Source organism: Pelophylax lessonae, assembly GCF_965119305.1.
Source record: "Pelophylax lessonae genome assembly, chromosome: 3".
Taxonomy (NCBI): domain Eukaryota; kingdom Metazoa; phylum Chordata; class Amphibia; order Anura; family Ranidae; genus Pelophylax; species Pelophylax lessonae.
This window is the reverse complement of record NC_138770.1, coordinates 315,098,925-315,119,942: the sequence shown is the minus strand read 5'-3', so window position 1 is coordinate 315,119,942 and position 21,018 is coordinate 315,098,925. Positions and strand designations below refer to the sequence as shown.

The 21,018-nt window shown below is 49.3% G+C and overlaps 1 protein-coding gene across 1 annotated transcript in view; it reads left to right on the top strand.

Annotated features, from left to right (window-relative positions):
• Positions 1-14,865: 14,865 nt before the first annotated feature.
• Positions 14,866-21,018, top strand: part of ABCC5 (ATP binding cassette subfamily C member 5) — a 273,035-nt gene continuing 266,882 nt past the window's right edge. Inside the window, exon 1 of the mRNA XM_082249426.1 lies at positions 14,866-15,011. The gene's annotated coding sequence lies outside the window, so the exon portion shown is untranslated. The remainder of the gene's footprint in view (positions 15,012-21,018) is intronic.

The window sequence follows — 21,018 nt, the reverse complement described above, 5'->3', positions numbered from 1 at the left end:
TCACAAGCTAGTGACGTAGCCCTACGTCACTTTGCCTGTGAGGGGCTGACCGCCGACGTAGAGCGGCGTGCGGCGGTCGGCAAGTGGTTAAAGTGATACTAAATTCTCGTTTTTATTTTTTCTTTAAAAATATTAAACAAGTCATACTAACCTGCTCTTTGCAGTGGTTTTGCACAGAACAGCATGGATCAACCTCTTCTTGGGTCCCTCCCTCCTGTTGAGTGCCCCCACAGTAAGCAGCTTGCTTTGGGGGTGTTCCGTCAGATTAGGTAACGGAAGTGTTGTTCCGTCACCTCAATACTTACTGCGCATGCGTAGCAGGTTTGCTAATGTGACAGCACACGTTACTTGCAGCTTACCAGTTTTTAGCTGTGATAGCTGCATTCGTTTTTCTTTTTTGGGCTTTCCTTTTTATACTCCAAGTTATTATTAAAACCATAAATAATCAAATGCGGAGGCAATTATTTAATCACTTACAGACCGGAGGATTTGGCTGCTCAATGACCAGGCCCTATTTTGCGATTCGGCACTGCGTGACTTTAACGGACAATTGCGCGGTCGTGCGACGCTGTACCCAAACTAAATTGATGTCCTTTTTTCCCCTATAAACAGAGATTTTTTTTGTGGTATTTGATCACCTGTGCAATTTTTGTTTTTTGCGCCATAAACAAAAAAAAAGAGGGAAATTTTGAAAAAAATAACAATATTTTTCACATTTTTTTATATGAAATTCTCAAAAAAAATGTAAAAATCAATTTTTTTTAACATTTTAGGCCAATTTGTTTTCTGCTACATATTTTTGGTAAAAAAAATCACAATAAGCGTATTTTGATTGGTTTGCGCAAAAGTTATTGCGTTTACTAACTACGGGAAAGATTTATGTCATTTTTATTGTTTTTTTTTAACTAGTAATGTTTCCTGGTGATCAAGGGATTAAGTGTGTCCCTAGGAGTGTGATTCTAACTGTCAGGGGGCGTGGCTTGTGAGATCATCACAGAGACATGCGATCCTATATAGCAGGTTCACATAGCCTCTGTGATAATCTAAGGGAGAATGACAGACGGCTGTGCTAACATCAGCCGTCTGTCTTTCTCCCTCAGCTGCGGGAGATCATGAGTGACCGGCGGCCATCGGAGCCGCCGTTCACACGCGCTGGCTCCCCAGCGAACGAGTGGGGGCGGGAGCGAGCCGGCTGCGTGCGCTCGCCCCCTACAGCCTCCTGAGCGAGCGACGTAGGCTTTGCCGAGTAAAACTGCGGTGGGCGGTTGTTATGTGGTTAAAGAGGGAGTAAAGCTTAGTCTGTAACTTGTACCTATAGGTAAGCCTATGTCAAGGCTTACCTATAGGCACTGTAATTATCTCCTAAATGTGCACCATTTAGGAGATATTTACTTTTCATGAACAGTGACATCACTGGTACATGCGCTCTGAAGGAACGGCCGCCGTGACGTTCCTTCAGAGCCCTGTGCCGTGAACAGTGGATCCCGCACGCATGCCTGGGAGTGACATCATTGCGGCTTTGGCCAGTCAGATGGCCGGAGGACACGAACCCTCGAAGGAAGACGGGTGAACATGTTGGCCGTGTCAGCAGTGAACAGGTGGCAAACAAGGAGTAGGTATAAATATAGTATAACAAACCCACTCACCCAGTATTAACACAATAATCTATATGTAAATAAAAAATCACAAAGTGAAAAGAAACAGCTGTTGCTATTAAGCAAAGTACAAATATCAAAAAGGTGTAAAATTGCTCAAAATATGTATATATTGACCTCCTGTATATGTTGACCTTCGAGTGAAGATTAGGCCACCAGCAGGGCCGGTGCTTCCACTAGGCAAACTAGACAGCCGCCTAGGGCGCATTGCCACTTAGGGGCGCAGCCACAAGTCAGCAATCTCTCTCCATCATGAATGATCCTTGGGAGCTGAGGGCAGGTGTGGCAGTGGGGGAGTAAGAAGGGACAGAGGAAGATGCCAGGTGTCTGGGGCAATGGCGGAACTACCAGGCCCTGGATTTCCACCATTGTTGGGGGGGCCCCAAGAGGCAGGAAGGGAGCCCACCGGAGTGCTGCCTGCATAATGATCCTCTTCATCTGGAGCTGAGCGGCCTAAACCCTGGGCAGGACGTGATTCTCTACACTGAGCTGGTGGGCAGCTGTTCATTTCCCTGGGTCAGTATTAAGCAGGGAGTGGAGGAGAGCTGAACCTGAGCCGGAGTTCGGCACTGGAGGGCGGCACCTTTACTGGAGCAGAAGCGATGAGGTACCGGAATGGTCTGAGGAGGTTGGTGATGAAGGATGTGCAGAGCTCTCTGACTGCTGCTTCTCCCTCCACCAGGAGCTAGTTGGAGCTGTGGTGAGCACTGTGGTCCAGGAGAAGAGCGTCCTGGGAGAAGGAATTTAGCAGGAACACAGTGAAGGAGGGCAGAGTGTGGGCCACTCTCTTCATACTGCCCAGTGAGTGTCCCCAGAACAGGGGATCAGGGTCCCTGGGTGTGACATGGAGGATCCCTGGTGTGAAAGAGAATTGGGGTCACCAGGTGTGCCATGGGGAATCGGAGTAATAAAGGTATGACATGGGGGATAGGGGTCACAAGTGTAACAGGGGTTCGAGGTCACCAGGTGTGCAATGAGGAATTGTGACCCCCTTGGTATGCCATGGGGGATTGAGGTCCCCAGGTGTGACACGGAGGAACATCATGGTCCCCAGGTGTGACATGGAGGAACATCAGGGTCCCCAGGTGTAACATGGAAAAACATCAGGGTCTCCGGGTATGACATAGAGGAGAATCAGGGACCCCTGGTGTGACATAGAGGAACATTGGGGTCACTGGGTATGACAGCACGACATGGAGGAACACAGGGGTCCCTGGGTGTGACATGGAGAAACATCGGGGTCAGTGGGTATGACAGTACGACGTGGAGGAATATTGGGGTCCCAGAATGTGACATGGGAAAACATTAGGGTCCCCGGGTGTGACATGGAGGAATATGGGGTTTACTGGGTATGAAAGAATTACATGGAGGAACCATCAGTTCAGGGTCACTGAATATGACATAGAGGAGTTTTTAAACCCTTCCCTTTTTGTTTTATTTTTTTTTTGGGGGGGGGGGGGGCGCGAGTAGCTGGTCTTGCCTAGGGCATAAAATAGTCTAGCACCGGCCCTGGCCACCAGTAGTGACGGCTGATGAGTAAGAAGGACCGGAGAAATCCAGTGTGGCCCGCCACCTTGGAATCATGTCCCCAACGAAGGATCTTAGCTCCTAGCTCAGTGGGGACAAAGGTCTTACCAGGAGGAATTTTTGAGTCCAGGGTGGCAGAATGGGCAAGAATGCATGATGTTGGGATGATCGGCTCAGGTTCAGGAGTGGACTCCTTGTCCAAAGTGTCAAAGGACCTAGAAAGCGCATCAGCCTGACCTTTGCAGGAACCAGGTTTGTACGTAATTGTGAAATTAAAACGGGAAAAGAAGAAAAAACTCCACCTGGCCTGTCTGCAGGGCCTGACTGGGAATAAAATTCAGCCCTGGAAATAATTTCATACCAGCCCCATAGCATTATTATACTGACCCAACAGCATAACGCTATTATTTTCTTGTTCATAAAAGGGAAAAACATGCATTTTAAAGCACATTTGAAGAGTGAATTATATATAGATACGACAGATATGAAAGCATATAGGGCTTTATATATATATATATATATATATATATATATATATATATATATATATATCAGCAAATTCCGGGTAAAAGTGGTAAAAGAGCTGCCATGGTACAGGAGGTGGTCATAGGCTGTGTGTGCATGGTACAGGACATGTCAGAGGCTGCCATGGTGCAGGAGATGCAGGGGCTGCGAACATGGTACAGGAGATGCAGGTGCTCTGGACATGGTACAGGAGATGCAGGTGCTCTGGACATGGTACAGGAGATGCAGGGGCTGCGGGCATGGTGCAGGAGATGCAGAGGCAGCAGACATGGTACAGGAGATGTCAGAGGCTGTGGACATGGTACAGGAGGACATGTCGGGGGCTGCAGGCATGGTACAGGAGATGCAGGGGCTGCGGACATGGTACAGGAGATGCAGGGGCTGCGGACATGGTACAGGAGATGCAGGGGCTGCGGACATGGTGCAGGAGATGCAGGGGCTGCAGACATGGTGCAGGAGATGCAGGGGTTGTGGGCATGGTGCAGGAGATGCAGGGGCTGCACGCATGGTGCAGGAGATGCAGGGGTTGCGGGCATAGTGCAGGAGATGCAGGGGCTGCGGGCATGGTGCAGGGGCTGCGGGCATGGTACAGCAGATGCAGGGGCTGCGGGCATGGTACAGCAGATGCAGGGGCTGCGGGCATGGTGCAGGAGATGCAGGGGCTGCGGGCATGGTGCAGGAGATGCAGGGGCTGCGGACATAGTGCAGGAGATGCAGGGGTTGTAGGCATGGTGCAGGAGATGCAGGGGTTTCAGGCATGGTGCAGGAGATTTAGTGGCTGCAGGCAAGGTGCAGGAGCTGCGGACATGGTACAGAAGATGCAGGGGTTGCGGGCATGGTGCAGGGTCTGTGGGCATGGTGCAGGAGATACAGGAGCTGTGGGCATGGTGCAGGGGATGCAGGGCTGTGGACATGGTACAAGAGATGCAGGGCTGTGGGCATGGTGCAGGAGATGCAGGGGTTATTATATATTATACCTGTGGGGGTATACCCTCGCGCCACTGGATCAGGCCTGTATGTTATGAAATTCCTGGTATTTGGTCTAATAAGCAGCAGCTGTGGGATAGATTAAGTGAAGAGAACCTCACCTCAGCGCTTGCTATAAATGAGCTATTATATTTAAAGTGCTCCTATTGTGAATATGTGCAATATTTGCCAATAAATATGTAAACCATACTGTGCAAATTATGTTTTACCTTATGAACTGTTTAATTGTGCAGTATATAAATCCAACATATCACAAATTAATATAAGTGCAAATTCCGCAAAATGTGTCCAAAATGAACTTGTGCAATTATGCAGTGTGTGAATACAACGTATCACAAATGTGCAACACAATATGGTATTAGTGTAAAATCCACAATATTTCACAGGAAAGTGCTCTGTGCACAATTAAAGATAAAGTGCTTAAATAATGAAAAATCTGTCCTTGCACAATACCGCTTGTGTGGTTACCCCCACTGGGTTCAGCGAAGCAGATCTGATTCAGCAGGCTGGCATAGAGCTGCCCGTTCCCTGGCTGTGAATTCTTCCCGTGGGATCATGCAAAAAAAGGGGTACTCTGCATAGTGTAATTCCTCTATAAAAGTACCGCGTTCACTCACTGCTCACATTGTACCGTAACGGCCACGTACATTTCTTTGGAAAACATACCAGGATCTTTTATCACTTTTTATATAGTTTTTATGCCTATCAGTTGTACGCATCAGAAGGCTTAATAAACCTTTATTGAGGAATTACACTATGCGGAGTACCCCTTTTTTTTTGCATGATCCCTCGGGAGGAATCCACAGCCAGGGAACCGACAGCTCTAGGCCAGCCTGCTGAATCGGATCTGCTTCACTGCACCCAATGGGGGTAACCACACAAGTGGTAAAGGTTGTACTGTCATAATACCAGGCACCTATGGGACACTCGACTCGACTGCCAGCATGAAACCGCCAAACCGGACTGCTCACTCAGTCATGAGACTCTCTGACTGACCTCAGGCTGACCTGCGGCTGCGATCACATGCTGCTGGGCTGGCGTGCGTGACGTCTCGTCGTCTTGTCCAGTGTGGGAGACTGGGAGGGATCGTCCTCGTCGGCGAGAAATTATTCACCAGCCAGAGCCAGCACCGCCGTCCGCAGCGCAGGCGCAGCCGCCGCGCCGTGACGTCATGCCGCTCACAGCGGGAGCGCAGCGGGGCCCGGGGGCGGGGCAGTGCACGCAGCCTGCACAATGTCAGCGGCCAATCAGCGGCGAGCGCGAGCGGCCCCAATCAATGCAATACTTAAAGCGGAACTGCGAGCGGCCGGCGGCGGCAATACTTAAAGCGGCGCTGCGGGCGGCCCTTAAAGCGGCCCCAGGGCCGGCGGCCCACCGGGAAATATCCCGGTATCCCGATAGGCCAGTCCGGCCCTGCCTGTCTGGGATTCAGACGTTTAGCTTTCTGTAGGTACTGTAAATTCCTGTGATCGGTGAAGATTGTTATGGAGTGAGGAGAACCCTCCAAAGATGACGCCACTCTTCTAGCGCCAATTTTATTGTGAGAAGTTCCCTGTCGCCGATGGCATGATTTTTTCTCTGCCTGGGAAAATTTTTTGGAAAAGAACGCACATGGTTAACATCTCTTCTCAAAGAGTTGAAGAAGCACAGCTCCCACCCCCACTAAGGAAGCGTCCACTTCAATAAAGAATGGATTCCCCAGGATTAGGTCTCCTCATGAGAGGTCCAGAGACAAAGGCCTGTTTCAGATCGTGAAACAAAGCGACAGCTTCGGCGGGCCAGACTTTGGCATTAGCACCCTTCTTGGTCAAAGCGATAATAGGCGCGGCAATGGAAGAGTAATTCCTTATGAACTTCCTATAATAATTTATGAAGCCAGGAAAGCGCTGTGTGGCCTTAAGGCTAGCAGGAAGAGGCCAGTTGGTAATGGCTAAGACCTTCCCAGGATTCATACGAAGACCCAAACTTGAGACAAAGCATCCTAGAAATAGGACCTCAGAACATTCAAAGGAACATTTCTCCAGCTTGGCATAGAGATTATTCTCTCTAAGGCGCTAGAGTAAAATGCGGACATGGTTCCTGTGGACACGCAGATTTTCTGAAAAGATAAGAATGTCATCCAGATAGATGACAACAAACTGGTACAGCAGGTCCCTGAAGATTTCATTGACAAAGTTTTGAAACACAGCTGGGGCATTACACAGCCCAAAAGGCATGACCAGGTATTCGTAATGACTGTCTCGAGTGTTAAACGTAGTCTTCCATTCATCACCTTCTCAAATTTGAATAAGATTGTATGCCCCTCTGAGATCCAACTTGGTGAAAATGGAGGCACCCTTCAACTATCCAATAGTTCAGATATTAAGGGTAAGGGGGTATCGATTCTTAATAGTAACAGCGTTTAAGCCTCGATAATCAATGCAGGGTCTCAAGGTACCATCCTTCTTGGTGACAAAAAAGAACCCTGCTCCTGCAGGCGATGAGGATTTCCGGATGAAACCTCTCTCAAGATTCTCTGCGACATACTCAGACATGGCCTGGGTCTCTGGGATGGACGAAAGGTAGGTATGACCCCTGGGCAGAGTTGCCCCGGGAACAAGGTCAATGGCACAGTCAAAACACCTGTGGGGAGGAAGCACCTCAGCTGATTTCTTACAGAACACATCCCGGTAATCGCTGTATGCAGTGAGAACTTCAGAAGATACCGATGTGGTAGCAACCGGAAGTCTCTCCTTTGGGGTCACCTTGGAAAGACATGATGAGAAACATGAGGGGCCCCAAGCCAGGATCTGCCCAAAGACCCAGTCCACATGGGGAGAGTGGAGCTGTAGCCAAGGAAGGCCCAATACAATGGGGGTAGAGGCTTTGGGTAGGATGAGAAAGGATATCCACTCCTGGTGGAGAATCCCTACCGACATCCTAATAGGTAGTGTCTGGAAGCGAAAAGGGCCCCTTGGGAGAACAGTGCCATCAATTGCCGAGACTACCAATGGCGTAGAGAGGGGTGAAAGGGTGAGCTTTATAGAAGAAGCAGTTCTCCAGTCCATAAAGTTTCCGGCAGCCCCGGAATCCAGATATGCAAGGGTTGAGTGGGGAGAAGTGCTTACATGAAGGGACCCCGGAAGAAGAAGAAGACGGGAAGGTGATGTTTCTGGGTCCAATACTCCACCTTCCAAATGTATTAGACCTGAGCGTTTCCTGGGCAAAGCGAGAAGGAGTCACAAAAGTGGCCCTTGCCTCAACAACAGAGGCACAAGCCCAAAGTTCTGCGCCTAGCACGTTCCTTTGGGGGTTAGTCTGGTACGGCCCAGCTGCATAGGTTCCTCAGCAGGCAGAGGATGCTCCACGGGACAAAGTGAGGGCAGCTCAGACTGGCTAGGACCTAGGGAGAGTTGGCGTCTTTTTTCTATGGACCTCTCCTGAAAACGAATATCGATCTGGTTGCATAAGGAGATGACATCATCCAGACCGACGGGGATGGTTCTTCCCGCTAATTCGTCCTTTACTCGGTCAGAGAGGCCATGCAAAAAGGTAGCGACCAGGGCCTCATTATTCCAGCTCAATTTAGCTGAGAGGATACGGAACTGGAGAGCATATTGTCCCACTGAACGGGATTCTTGGCAGAGATGTAAAAGAGCACTAGCCGCTGAAGAAACCCGAGCCAGCTCCTCGAAGATGTTATGAAAGAGCTTCAAGAAGTCGGACAGGTTGGAAACTACCGGATCATTCTTCTCCCATAGGGGGGCAGCCCAGGCTAAAGCTTCACGGGAAAGGAGGGAAATAATATAGGCTACCTTTGCCCGATCTGACAGGAAGTTTTGCGGCTGAAGCTCAAAATGGATGGTGCATTGGCTAAGAAACCTCCTGCAGGCCTTGGAGTCTCCAGAAAAACAGATTGGAGGTGGTAGTTTCAGCAAATGCGAGTCTGTGACTGGCACGACAGGCGCAGCCACTGGATGGGCTTGGGATTGCGGATTCGGGGCTCACAACGAGGTCTGTTCAAAGCGGGAAGCCAGATTCTGTAGGAATCGCATCACCTCAGTCTGATTAGCTTTTTGCGTCTCGAGTCTGCTAACTAAGCCCTGTAATGGATCGTCTGCGGGGAGCGGCACGTCGGCCGGGTTCATGGCTGTTCAAACTGTCAGGTCACCTGTGGCCAGGTGACAACTGCACCCTGTTGGAGACAGGGGTGCACTGCAAGGTAGTGAACCCAATAGCTGACTGCTGCGGATTGGACAGGAAATGTGAGCCCAAGATTCCCCAGGGCACGGAGTCTAAGGCCCAGCAGGTGTTCACTAGAGCCTCTAGTGGTGAAGATGGACTTTGCTGCAACTGGACCCAGGTCGCGGCCCCTTGGGTCCCCCGTGTCACGGTCCATAGGGAGAGAGGGGAAGCAGCCACTCAGGACACAAGGGATAGTGATGGGTAAGCTGAGGTCGGGGCAACAGGTAGACAAGGGAAACCAAGGGACAGGCCAAAGGTCAGGGTCACAGGTAAACAGGAGTAGTCAGAGATGAACCAAAGTCGGTACACAGAAAGGTAGATGTAGCACACAGCAGATAGGAACACAAGCTAACAAACACTGTTGAACAGCAAAGCAGACCTGCAGTGCACTGGTTAATATAGACTTCCTGGAATGGCCTGGGGTGGAGCCATACAGGGAGGAGAGATGATAAAAGGCAGCCAGAAGGAGAGTCAGGCCTCTAATGGAGACATGGATGAGAAGGTAAGATGCCAGACACTATTGCATGTCCATGACAAGTGGATCCTGACCTGCAGAGCAGTGAGGCAGTGTTTTACCCCTGGAGTTATAAGCCTTTCTATGGTGTGTTTAAAGCGCATTAAAATATATTTCTGGTGAGTGTCCATTACCACAGGGATTTCACGGTGGTGTGGTGGAGGTGTATTGTGGATCGCTGTGGCACTGTGGGGAAAAAACGTCTATATATATTAGAACATTCCATGGACACCGCAACATCGGGGGTGTCCAATCTGCAATGTGACAGCACTTTCACCATTATTATGGACATGTGTTTTATATATATTTTTTTATATCTATATTTAATTTAGCGCTGCTGGTGTAATCCTGTGCTCTTATATATACATATTTTGAGCAATTTTACACCTTTCTGATAAGTGAACAGGTGGCGCCTTCGTTCTAAGATAAGTATTTCATGAGCTAGGATGCCTTTGTCTTTCAGGTTTTTATTTTTTGGAGGTTTACAACCTCTTTAATACGATAAAGAGAATATACATGTAGCAGGTTTTCCAGGCATTGAGCCTGATGTGGGTCTGCCATCGTTACCGGTTACCTCTCCAGCCCATGTGAGCTGCGACCCTGGGTGTGAGAACTGAGACACTGACAACTCCGGCATCTTTGTTTTGTGGTTTTATTGTAGATAAGGGGATGGGAGAAGGGAATGATTGGGATACTCCTTAGGCTCAACTAAATACACTTGGGACTTTATCCAGGAAAAACGTCTATTAGCGCTGCCTTGACGCCAGCCGATGCTAGCCAACGCTCACTGACTCTCCGAACACACTGTAACTTGATAGAAGTGCTGAATCCTCGACTTTAAGTCCAGAAGATTCAGGACTGTGGATTATAGAACTACTGACATTGCTGCACTGCAAAGTCATTGGCTACTCCCCCCAGCCTTGCACTGGCTTGAGGTAGTTTGTTGTAGGTTCCTCTATGGCTGCAACTATCGACTGACACTCTGTACAATTCAGGGCCCAAACTGCAGGTTCCCCCTTTAACCTTGAACTCTTCGGGGTTCACTGACAATGTACCCCCTAGGTAACTTCAGGGTCCTCAACCTAGGTACCCCCTTTCCTCAGCTAGCTGACACTGGATCCTAGAACCTCTTCCGGAGTGGTCCCCTCTGACTTTAGGCAGACCCCCAGGGGCAATCCTCAGTACTCACGACCTGTGTAGGCTTTCCTGGGACTGGACCCCTCTCGCTCTCCGCAGGTTCTCGGCACACCGGATCCCCTCAGCTCAATTCAGCACTCTCTGAATTCCCAGGCGACACCCCGAGACATCCATTTCCTCAGACAGGAGAGACACCCGTTCTCTCCCTCCTGGGACTCTGCTCCCGCCAAAGACACTGTGTCACGCACCTCCCCCAAACTTATACCCACTCCGAGAATCCTTTGTGGCATAATCTGCCTTCTGGGGTGGTTACAAGATTGAATGTGTCCCCTTATTGAGCTTCCTCCACTACCCTATGAGAAGCCTCTCACAGGAGCCAGTGGGGAGAATTCCCCTTCAGCAAACACATCTGGAACTCATGACACCCTGACTAAAAGAAATCATGGCCCTGCTGTTAGGCTGACAAGGCCCACTATACATTCACCTAGCACCTACCTGTAGGGTGCTAAACCCACCCCACACCAAAATGAGTCAGGTTCCTCTGACTCTGAGGCAGCCGCCTCCTATCAAAACTCTGCCAAAAATCAAGAATATCCCGCAAACCTGGAAAAGGGGAAAAGGGAAAAAAACAATTTACAAATAAATTAGCGTGAAAAAATATATCTTTACACTCTGCTGTATATGTATGATACACAGTTTAAGGTGCATGGTAACTGATGCACCCCCACCAAATAAACTCACCTGGTGGAGAACAACAAAGAAAAAATACAGTGCAAACATCCTGATTGTCTATCTCTAGGGTCATCCCATCTGTAAAGAGAAAAGGAAGCAAAAGTTAGTCAACTACATCACATATGAAATACAAGCCTAACTATCTGAACAGTTGAGCGGAAAGACCCTCCTTCCTTAGATGTAAGGGTGACCTTTCCACCCCCTCTGCTAACCAGTGTCTTGACATGCCGGGGTCCTCCTTTAACTGGAAGAGTTTGTCCCCTAACACTAGCTGTCTAGACAGAGTCCTCTTGGTTGAAGTGAAGCACAGCACCCTCTGCTGTCCCTTTGAGCACTTCAGTGAGGAAACAGGGCAGGCCACAGTCTCTCATGACCTACAGTCCTGCTGAGTCAGGGAAACATCACAGGGGTCCAGCAGGGCACCCCCACCAGAGTTCTTGAACACTCTTGAACTCTGTAGCAATATCTTCATCTGTACAGACTGTGGATGAAGTCCCACACAGCCATTTGTAATCTACAAAAGGTCCTGGCCCGATGGCCCAAGGGACCTAGCTCACAAATAATTTCCCAGAAGACCCGGACCCGATGGTCCCAAAAGTCTGGCATTACAACACTTTGAGTTCTCAAAAGACCCTGGCCCGATTGCCAAAGGGGTCTGTTTTAAACTTCAACACTTGTAAACTTGAATCCAGCATCACATCACTTTTAAGATTTCCTTGGTCAGTTGTGATAGCCAGCCGGCCACAAAAAAAAAAAAAAAAGTTTCTCTCTGCTCTTGAATCTCACCCTTCAAATGCAACACTGACAATCCTCAGATGTAATACTCAGGGTGGGGCACTTGGACATACTCCCCTTTCTCATTTTTGACCCGAATGGAACAAGCATGTCTTGACCCATCTGGGCGACGGACCTCCACCCTGTCTATGTAGATGGAGCGCCCGTAATACCACTGAGTTTTGACTTTTTTGAATTTTTCTTTCAGTCTCTCTTCTGGGGAGTCCCTGTAAGGCTTAGGGACAAACAGGTAGTCCCAGATAAGTTCATCGCACCAAAAGTCCCAGAACTTCTCCACCAATAGCATTACTTCCCTTGGTGCATAAGGATAGTCATAGCCATATTCCAAAGCAACCTTTGCATCCACCGCTGCATCCTGGATAATCAGGGGAGAGTCCTCCAGTTACCTCTCCCTGGTGGAGAAAATGGGGTGCATATTCTCTGTATCATCTCTTCGTACGCTCTATTTTGGTCCCTGGCCCTAGCAATATTTCCGGGTGGGGTGAGGTCTGGGACCCTTGTAACGTAGGCGTCGCAGAACCCCAATTTCTGGGCCAGTTCCCCCCTTTCAATAGCTTCCTTGGCCTCCTGGTCTAAGGGTACAGTCAATTCGGGACCTGGGAAGCTGCTCCCAGCCTCTGACCCCCATTCCCACTCGGTCGCATCAATTGATCCCCAATTATCCATGCCTACTTCATGTAAAAGGATGGGGAATCAACTCTAACAGGGCATCTCTTACCCTCACTGCTGGTGCTAGAAGATGACACCTGGGTGGCTTCTGTCTTGACAGGCTGTGGAACAGTAATAGGGGCGGATCCCATTATGGCCCTTGCTGTAGGTATCCCTGGCCACTCTCCTACGGTTTGGGTGGACACGGATCCCCTCCCTATGGAGCTCTGCAACCGAACTCCTTTCCCGCAGACTGTAGGCCCACCGACTGCTGTCAGGGCCTCCAGCTGCATCATCAGCCTGAACATGCCCCTTCCTGCACCGCGGAGGAACTTTGACTCATTTCCCATCACCTCCTGGGTGAGGCCAGTCTCCCACATAACGGTAAGCTTCCTGGGACGGCCCTCACCCTTCTCTGCCCTGAGCAGCAGATCGCCACATTGCCCACATTGAACCCACGCCTGCACTTTCAGAGTAATAGTGGCACATTGGGGACATACCACTCCAAAGAACTCTCGACCTCCTCCGGTGCACAACGTGAGTTTGCGTCCGGCACCACCCAGATACCGGTATCCCAAACTAGGGGGGGATCGGGCTGGTGAATCTACTTCTGGCTTTGATCCGCATGGTGGCAGTAATAGCGGGAACACTCACTGACTCTCAGAACACACTGTACCTTTATAGAAGTGCTGAATCCTCGACATTAAGTCTAGAAGATCCAGGACTGTGGATTATAGAACTACTGACACTGCTGCACTGCAAAGTCACTGGCTACTACCCCCAGCCTTGCGATAGTTTGTTGTAGGTTCCTGTATGGCTGCAACTCTCAAATGACACTCTGTACAATTCAGGGCCCAAACTGCAGGTGCCCCCTTTAACCTTGAACTCTTCGAGATTCACTGACTATGTACCCCCTCGGTAACTTCAGGGTCCTCAACCTAGGTACCCCCTTTCCTCAGCTAGCTGACACTGGTTCCTAGAACCTCTTCCGGAGTGGTCCCCTCTGACTTTAGGCAGACCCCCAGGGGCAATCCTCAGTACTCACGACCTGTGTAGGCTTTCCTGGGACTGGACCCCTCTCTCTCTCTCTGCAGGTTCTCAGCACACCGGATCCCCTCAGCTCAACTCAGCACTCTCTGGATTCCCAGGCGACACCCCGAGACATCCGTTTCCTCAAACAGGAGTGACAGCCGTTCTCTCCCTCCTGGGACTCTGCTCCCACCAAAGACACTGTGTCACGCACCTCCCCCAAACTTATACTCAATCCCAGAATCCTTTGCTGCATAATCTGCCTTCTGTGTTGCTTACAAGCTTGAATGTGTCCCCTGATTGGGTTTCCTCCACTACCCTATGAGAGAAGCCTCTCACAGGAGCCAGTGGGGGGACTTCCCCTTCAGCAAACACATCTGGAACTCATGACACCCTGACTAAAAGAAATCATGGCCCTGCTGTTAGGCAGACAAGGCCCACTATACATTTACCTAGCACCTACCTGTAGGGTGCTACATACATTTCCAAAGTCTTACAGCCCTTTGAGGGCAACCATAACGTTGAAGCGGCCTGTGATGAACTTGAGTTTGACACCCCTGCAGCCTACAAGGTGTCTAATAGCCTAGGACATGACACACAGGGGAAAGCTGTGGCACTATTATGACATGTTGAAAACTGGGAAAGGCTGTGGCCTTAAAGTGGTTAATTTTCTTTATACATTTTGTCTTCTCCATTGAAAACTACACAGTAAACAATATTTATTTTCCTTCATGAGCAAGAAGAACGACCTTCAAAGTGACATAGACTGCTATCACTGGTTCTGTAGCCACAGACTGCATACGTCCTGGAGACACAATAGCAGCGCCTAGTCACACCCAGGCCTAAAATGGCCTCGATTTGATGTACAAACAGAACGTTCCAGAGGGTGCTGCCGCAGCACGAGCACAGGAGGCGTGACCGCAAGACCGCGACACGCCTCTTCTCCTCTTTGACAGTGCAGTCACGCCTCTCTCGCCTGCGTGGCATTCTGGGATATGAAGTAAATTCGCCTATTCTCTACCACTGGACAGCTGTAATCGCTAGACTACCTATCCCATCAACGCTCGGGTTTTGGCCGGCCTACTCGGCTCCTGAGCATGCGCAGTGTGTTTCTCCACGGACTGACCCGCAGCCCGGTTGCTTGTTTTCCTGAGTTGAAGAGCCGCAGTGGAAGAGTCAGGACCGGAGGTTGTGGAAGCGATATCTAGTCTCAGCTACCTGCGCTCGTACTCTGCCAGGTAATGGGGCCTTAGCTTCCCTCAGCGGCTGTGAGGATTATAGAGATATTGCCAGCATTAGTGACCATGGCTGTTCTCCAGTAGTGATGTGACAGGACCATGGAAGCCGAGTGACGCAGCTCGTTGTCACATTCCAGGCTGTGTAGTCAGGGTGACATTGCGGCTGTATGAGAGAAAGGGCAGCTCTGCCTTGTATTCTCTTTTCCCTACACCTCACTATTGTTATACCATGGCCAGCTCTATGACATACACACAGCAACCTGTTACAGGTAAAGTACACGGCTCTCTGTAAAGAACAGTCCACTAGCTGAGCCTTGTAGCCGTTGAAGTGAGCCGGGCCGTTACCTGAACCGGGGCCGAGTGATGTTTTGTTCTTGTGTGTCGCTGTGCTTCCCTTTTTTTCCTTCATCGCCAGGGGGCGCTCTGGGCGTATTGTTCCCAATAGAAGGGGGTGCGCTCCCTGGATCCTCTTACAGCCTGAATGGCACACAGGCTAGGGATGCGAGGCTGCCGCATTATGTATGTGGCTCATCGGGCGTAGGAGAGACACATCACACGTAGCGTAGGTGTTCATGAACACTGCGATGATACCTGATGGGTTCGGTTGGTAACAGGCTGCACAGGCCTGCTATTCTCTCACTGCTGGGGGAAGGGGTACATAGGAGGTGTCACCGTGTTTTTGGTGGCTGGATCGTTTGATGCTGGTAGGTTGTGGTCTTGACAGCTATAGCGGTAATCGGGATCTGGCACAAGGTGACCTCAACTGTGAGCTCTCAAGGCCTTAGCCGATCGTTGAGTTCAGGATAGATTTGGTCCAGGGTGTCAGATGCTCTTAACTTTTTTCGTGGGTTTGAGATTTTTTTATTTTTGTGTTTATGCTGCATATTATTGCTTTATTGCATCTAATTCCATGAGTTTCAAAAATATACTGGTGGCACCAGGGTTACCACCTCATTCCTTAAAACCAGAACACATTAATTACACAGGTTCTTTGGCTGATTAAGCTGGTAATTAAACTCAGTGCCTTATGTGCATTATAATTGCATCAGAACCTGTGTCATTTCTGTATCCTGGTTTTAAGGGATGAGGTGGCACTGATTGAGCAATACAGAGATCAAATGACATATAGTTAAAGTAGAGTTCCGGCCTCAAAACGAAAATTTGACAACCGCTTGCTCTAAGTAACCCGTAAAAGAATTGGATAATCACAATTTTTTTTGATTTTTATTGAAGAAAATATACTTACCTTCCTTCCACTTCCTCCCTCTGCGGCCGTGGCCCGTGCCGTCTCTTCCTGCTTGCATTGACTCCTGGGAGCTGAACGTCATCGCTCCCAGGAGTCAATCCGCCTGCATCAGCCCTGTTTGTCACTTCCAGTGCAGGTGCATCATTCCCTGCTAAACAGCTTCTGGGCATGCCCAGAAGCTGTGCAGGGATGATGAGCAGGGCATTTTGGGACTCCGTCACTGAAGAGGACACAGACGAAGACGCTCTGGCTTCAGCTGCCCACACCTGAGATGGCAGGGATGGACAAGACATTTTCAAGGTAAGTATTTCTTCTAAAAGTGAACCCAGGGACAGTTCGGAGGCTATCATTGCTGAAATGCACTAGCCCTGACTGTCCCGGGGGTATTTTTATCGGAGAAAATGTTTTGAGGCCGGAACTCCGCTTTAAAGCAGAACTTTAGTTTTAGCAACACAAAAGGAGCGTAAGTTCCACAATAATAATTATGCTGCTCAAATTTCGTGTGTGCTGTAAATTGCCTCCAGCATTTTGCTCCTGCTTCTTTTCCCTGGAGGCTGCCATTTTACTGAAGCCCAGAGCCCGTGAGCAGCAGTAAATCATAAAGCGTAACTAAAACTTCCTGGAATACTGGGATTGCTAACTGTTACATTGGTTTGTGTCCTCATCCAAACCATCAAATGGTTGGTGTCATAACTGATCACACGTGCAGCACCACGGCAGTAGCAATTCAAACAGAAGTAGGTTCCTTGGCTGTAAAGGTCAGGAGGGTTGAAATCCGCTTTATGACTGTCAGCAGATCGGCCCCTACAAATTTGGCAGTGCCTAAAAATGGAGCGCAACTGAGCATGTGCAGAGCATGGTGAGCGTGTATTACAGGATTTAAACAGTATAGGCACTTATTTTTTATTGTTTTTACATGGCTATACCTGCAAAAGGGCCCAGTCTAAAGTGATCTAGCAGGACTTAATTTTCTGACTTAACGTGCCACTTTAAGCCCACATTCACATTGGTCTGATTTGACATGTCAAATCAGAGCCAATTGCCGGCAGTGGCACTGTCCGAATCGGTGCGGCGCCAACTTTGCGTTGTTACACCGATTCCCAAAAGTAGTTTCTGTACTACTTTTGGCAATTTGGGGGGAGAGGGCAATTTCCATAGGCATCTGTGCAGGAACCCGCACAGTTGTCTGTGAAATTGCCCCAGAAGTTGGACTGAAATGCTGGCATGAAATCGTGCGAGTTCAGCTAAATTTGCACGACTTCAAAATGGCCTCAGTGTGTACCTAGGCTAAAGGGTAGAGATGGTTATAGGTTTCATTTTTTGGGGGGGGGGGTGGAGAAATTGGTAAGATGTGCTTGTTAACTTTAAAGGCTATATATATATATATATATATATATATATATATATATATATATATATATATATATATATATATATTTATTTATATTTTTTCTGTTTAAAATAAGAGGTAATACTTGCTCTGTGCAATGATATTGCAAAAAGAGGTCCCATTTCCTGGCAGTCCCCAGCTGGCACTATCGGCTTCTTCATATGGTTCTTAGCAAGCAGGGTTTCAAGGATTCTTCCGAGCCATGCTGTGTTTGTATGTAGACCTAAACCTTGCCAGAAAGTCATGCCCCTGCTCCCTTCTCACAGGAGTTTGACAGCAGCAGGTGCCTATGGATCCTGCTGCCCGCAGTTTCTCTTGTGAAAGCAGGAAATGAGGGGAGCGAAGACGTGGAGCCAGGTAAGTGTTTAGGGATGCGTAGGACAGGTAGTGGGGTGTCTATTATTTTTTCTTACCTTAAAGCAGTAGTAAACGTTGGAAAAATAAAAAAACTCTTCCTGGGAGGTAAAGACGTGCTAGTATGCATTCATGAAAGATTTACCTTGAAATGAAGCTTGCCAGCGGCACGCTGTCACGGCCACAGAGGCTTCCTTCCTATGTTCTTTTTTAGGTTCGTGGGCTGCGGCCACTTGATTGGCCGAGCCGTAATGACATCACTTTGGCGGCACAGAGCTCTGATGAAAAGGCACAGATATGCTATTCCTTCAGAGTGCATGCACTGGTGACATCACTGTCTGCTGCTAACTGGAAGATCTCCTAAATGGTACTTGCTTAGAAGATTTTCATTTAACCTACTGGTAAGATTTTTTTATAAGCTTAACTGTTGGTAAAAATAGAGTTTACTACCGCTTTAAGCGGAGCTCCACCTAAAAGGGGAAGTTCCGCTTTAAGAACTCATCTACCGCTCCTCTTGCACAATTGGCACTTTTGAGGAGCAAGGGGCGTGGGGGGAGCGGGTTCCAGATTTTGACAGGTAACCGCTTTCAACTTCCGTTCCAAGCGGCGTTCGGCAACGCAAGTTCTCCTTTTTCCCTCCCTCTGCAGTCTTCTGGGACACTGACAGGTCCCAGAAGACTGCATCCACCACTAAATGCTGAAATGCGATTCGCGCATGCGCAGTGGGCACCCGGTTGTGAAGCCGCAAGCTGTCACAGCCGGGTGCCTATAGTGAAGATGCCAGTGCGGGGGACCAAAGACAGCGGGTGAGACCGCCTGGGGTGAGGTCACCGCTGGATCCTGGGACAGGTGAGTTGCTGTTTTTGTAAAGTCAGCATCTACGCTTTTTGTAGCTGCTGACTTTTATTTTTACAAAGGCGACTGGAGCTCTGCTTTAAATGCAGAGAATGCATAAAGGGGGGAAAATTGGTTTTTTGACTTAGCGAAAAATCAATTTCTGTGATGTTAATTGACAAACGCAGCTTCTGATCTTCTTAACCATTGGGTTATACTGCCCCCTACAGGAGTAGGATACTAGGCAGAAAAAGTCTGGCTATGCCTATGGGCAGTCCAAGGGGGTATACTTCCTCTCTCTGCTATAGGTACTCAGTTTGGTTACAAGCAGTGTCAGAAGAATTACAACTCCGTAAGGGTGGGTGCTGTGTCCATCAATTAACATCAGAAAAATGGATTTTACGGTAAGTCAAAAATCTCATTTTCTCTTTCATGAATTGACGGATACAGCTCCTGATCTTCTTAACCACTGGGACATCCCAAAACATGAAATAGCTCAGGGCCCTAAGGTCCAGAACTGGACGAACCTAGCCCTCCCTTTTTGGATGTTCACCAAGAAGGTCTACGGGCCCGAAAACCAGCGAAAACATCCCCCACCCCAGGCATGGGTGAAGGCACACCTACAGGCTTAGGATGCCTTGTCTGTGGGTCTAGAAAGAAATCCCTCTCTCGGCAAGCCAAGGCCTTATGAAACCTCCCTAGGAGGACTTTAAACTACTTGTTAACCGAGAAAACCTGGGCCATGTCTGCTATGAGGAGCTAGTGCCATTCCTTAGGAAGAAAGTACCCTCCCCGTGAGACTCCTCAAAGATGTCACCCAGGGCAATCCCAAACAGGCAATCGCAGTGAAGGAGGAAGGCAGTCAGAGCTTCTTGGAGGCTGGTCCGCAGACCACTTTTTAGCCAAAATACACACCTAAGCCCGCTGCCAAAACAGGCGGCCAAGAAATCGGTAGCCACAGCCAAAGTGGCATTTGCAGACAAGCTGCCGCTCCTGGACCAACTGGTCCGCTAACTCAGCCAAGAAAGGGGAACCTGCTTACCCTCTAGGTCATGGTGCAAAAAAAAAAAAGCTTAACCTACTCAGTCAGTGTTTGACACCAGGGCAATGGCCAGTACTGGCCTGAGCACCGAGCCAGCAGTAGAGAATTTATTGAGGCCACAGCCTCTGCCTTCCTGTAAGCTAGATCTTGAAGATCAGATTCCTCTACCGGAATCATGGTTGCCCTATCCAATCTGGGGAAAGGGGGGTCCACCACTGGTGGAACAGTCCATTTCTGGAGTAGCGACTCTGGTAGGGGTCACTCCACTCCACGGTGTTTAGGAACCACAAGGGAAAGGTTTGGTCGCTCCCATTCAATCTAGACATACTAGTCAAAATACGAGGGAGACTGCAACAATGTTGCTGTGAGAGACTGCATAGTGAATGTCAAAGGGGAAACGGGAATAGCAACCTACTCAGCCGCCTCACCTACACCCTCCATCTGCAAAGTCTCCAGCACGGATTGTAATCAGTGCGCAACCAGCGCCTCTCGAGCGCAGCTACAGCTGAGGAGGAAATATCCTCACTATTTGACAGGTCAGGGACGTGGACTAACCCCACAGGGTGGGCCGTTCGCTGTGATGAAGCAAGAATTAGGATCTGGCAACTGAGATGAGGCAGGGGAGGGTAGGAGGGTGCTACCGGTAAACATGAAGACCGCCATTGAGGCCCAACACGGTAAACATGAATGGGCCGCATTGAGGCCCAACACAGAAAAGCGCCAACTAAGGCCCCCCCCCCATACGGAGCACCCGACCGCTGACGCCCCTCCAAGGCCCGCAAAGGACCTGACGCCATTGCCTCACTGATGCAGGTAGTCCTGCAAGCAGAAAATCCTCTAGGTCACAGCTACTACTTGCAGAGACCAAGACCACCCCCACAGCGCTGCCCCTTCAGAAGGAGGGGTACAGCTCAGCCGTACAGCCTGGTAGGCCACAAACCGGTGACCAAAATTTTTGGATGCCTGGCCGCAAGTGCGCAGATCCGTAGGAGGGAAGGTACCGGCTTTGGCAGCGCAGGGGAGCTTGAATGCCGGGACAGAAAGCGGCAGCTACTCACACTAGAACTGCCCCGCGGAGCTTATGCCTAATAGGCCGCAAGCCACTGCCTAAATTTTTGAGTGCCCGGCTGCCAGTGTGTGG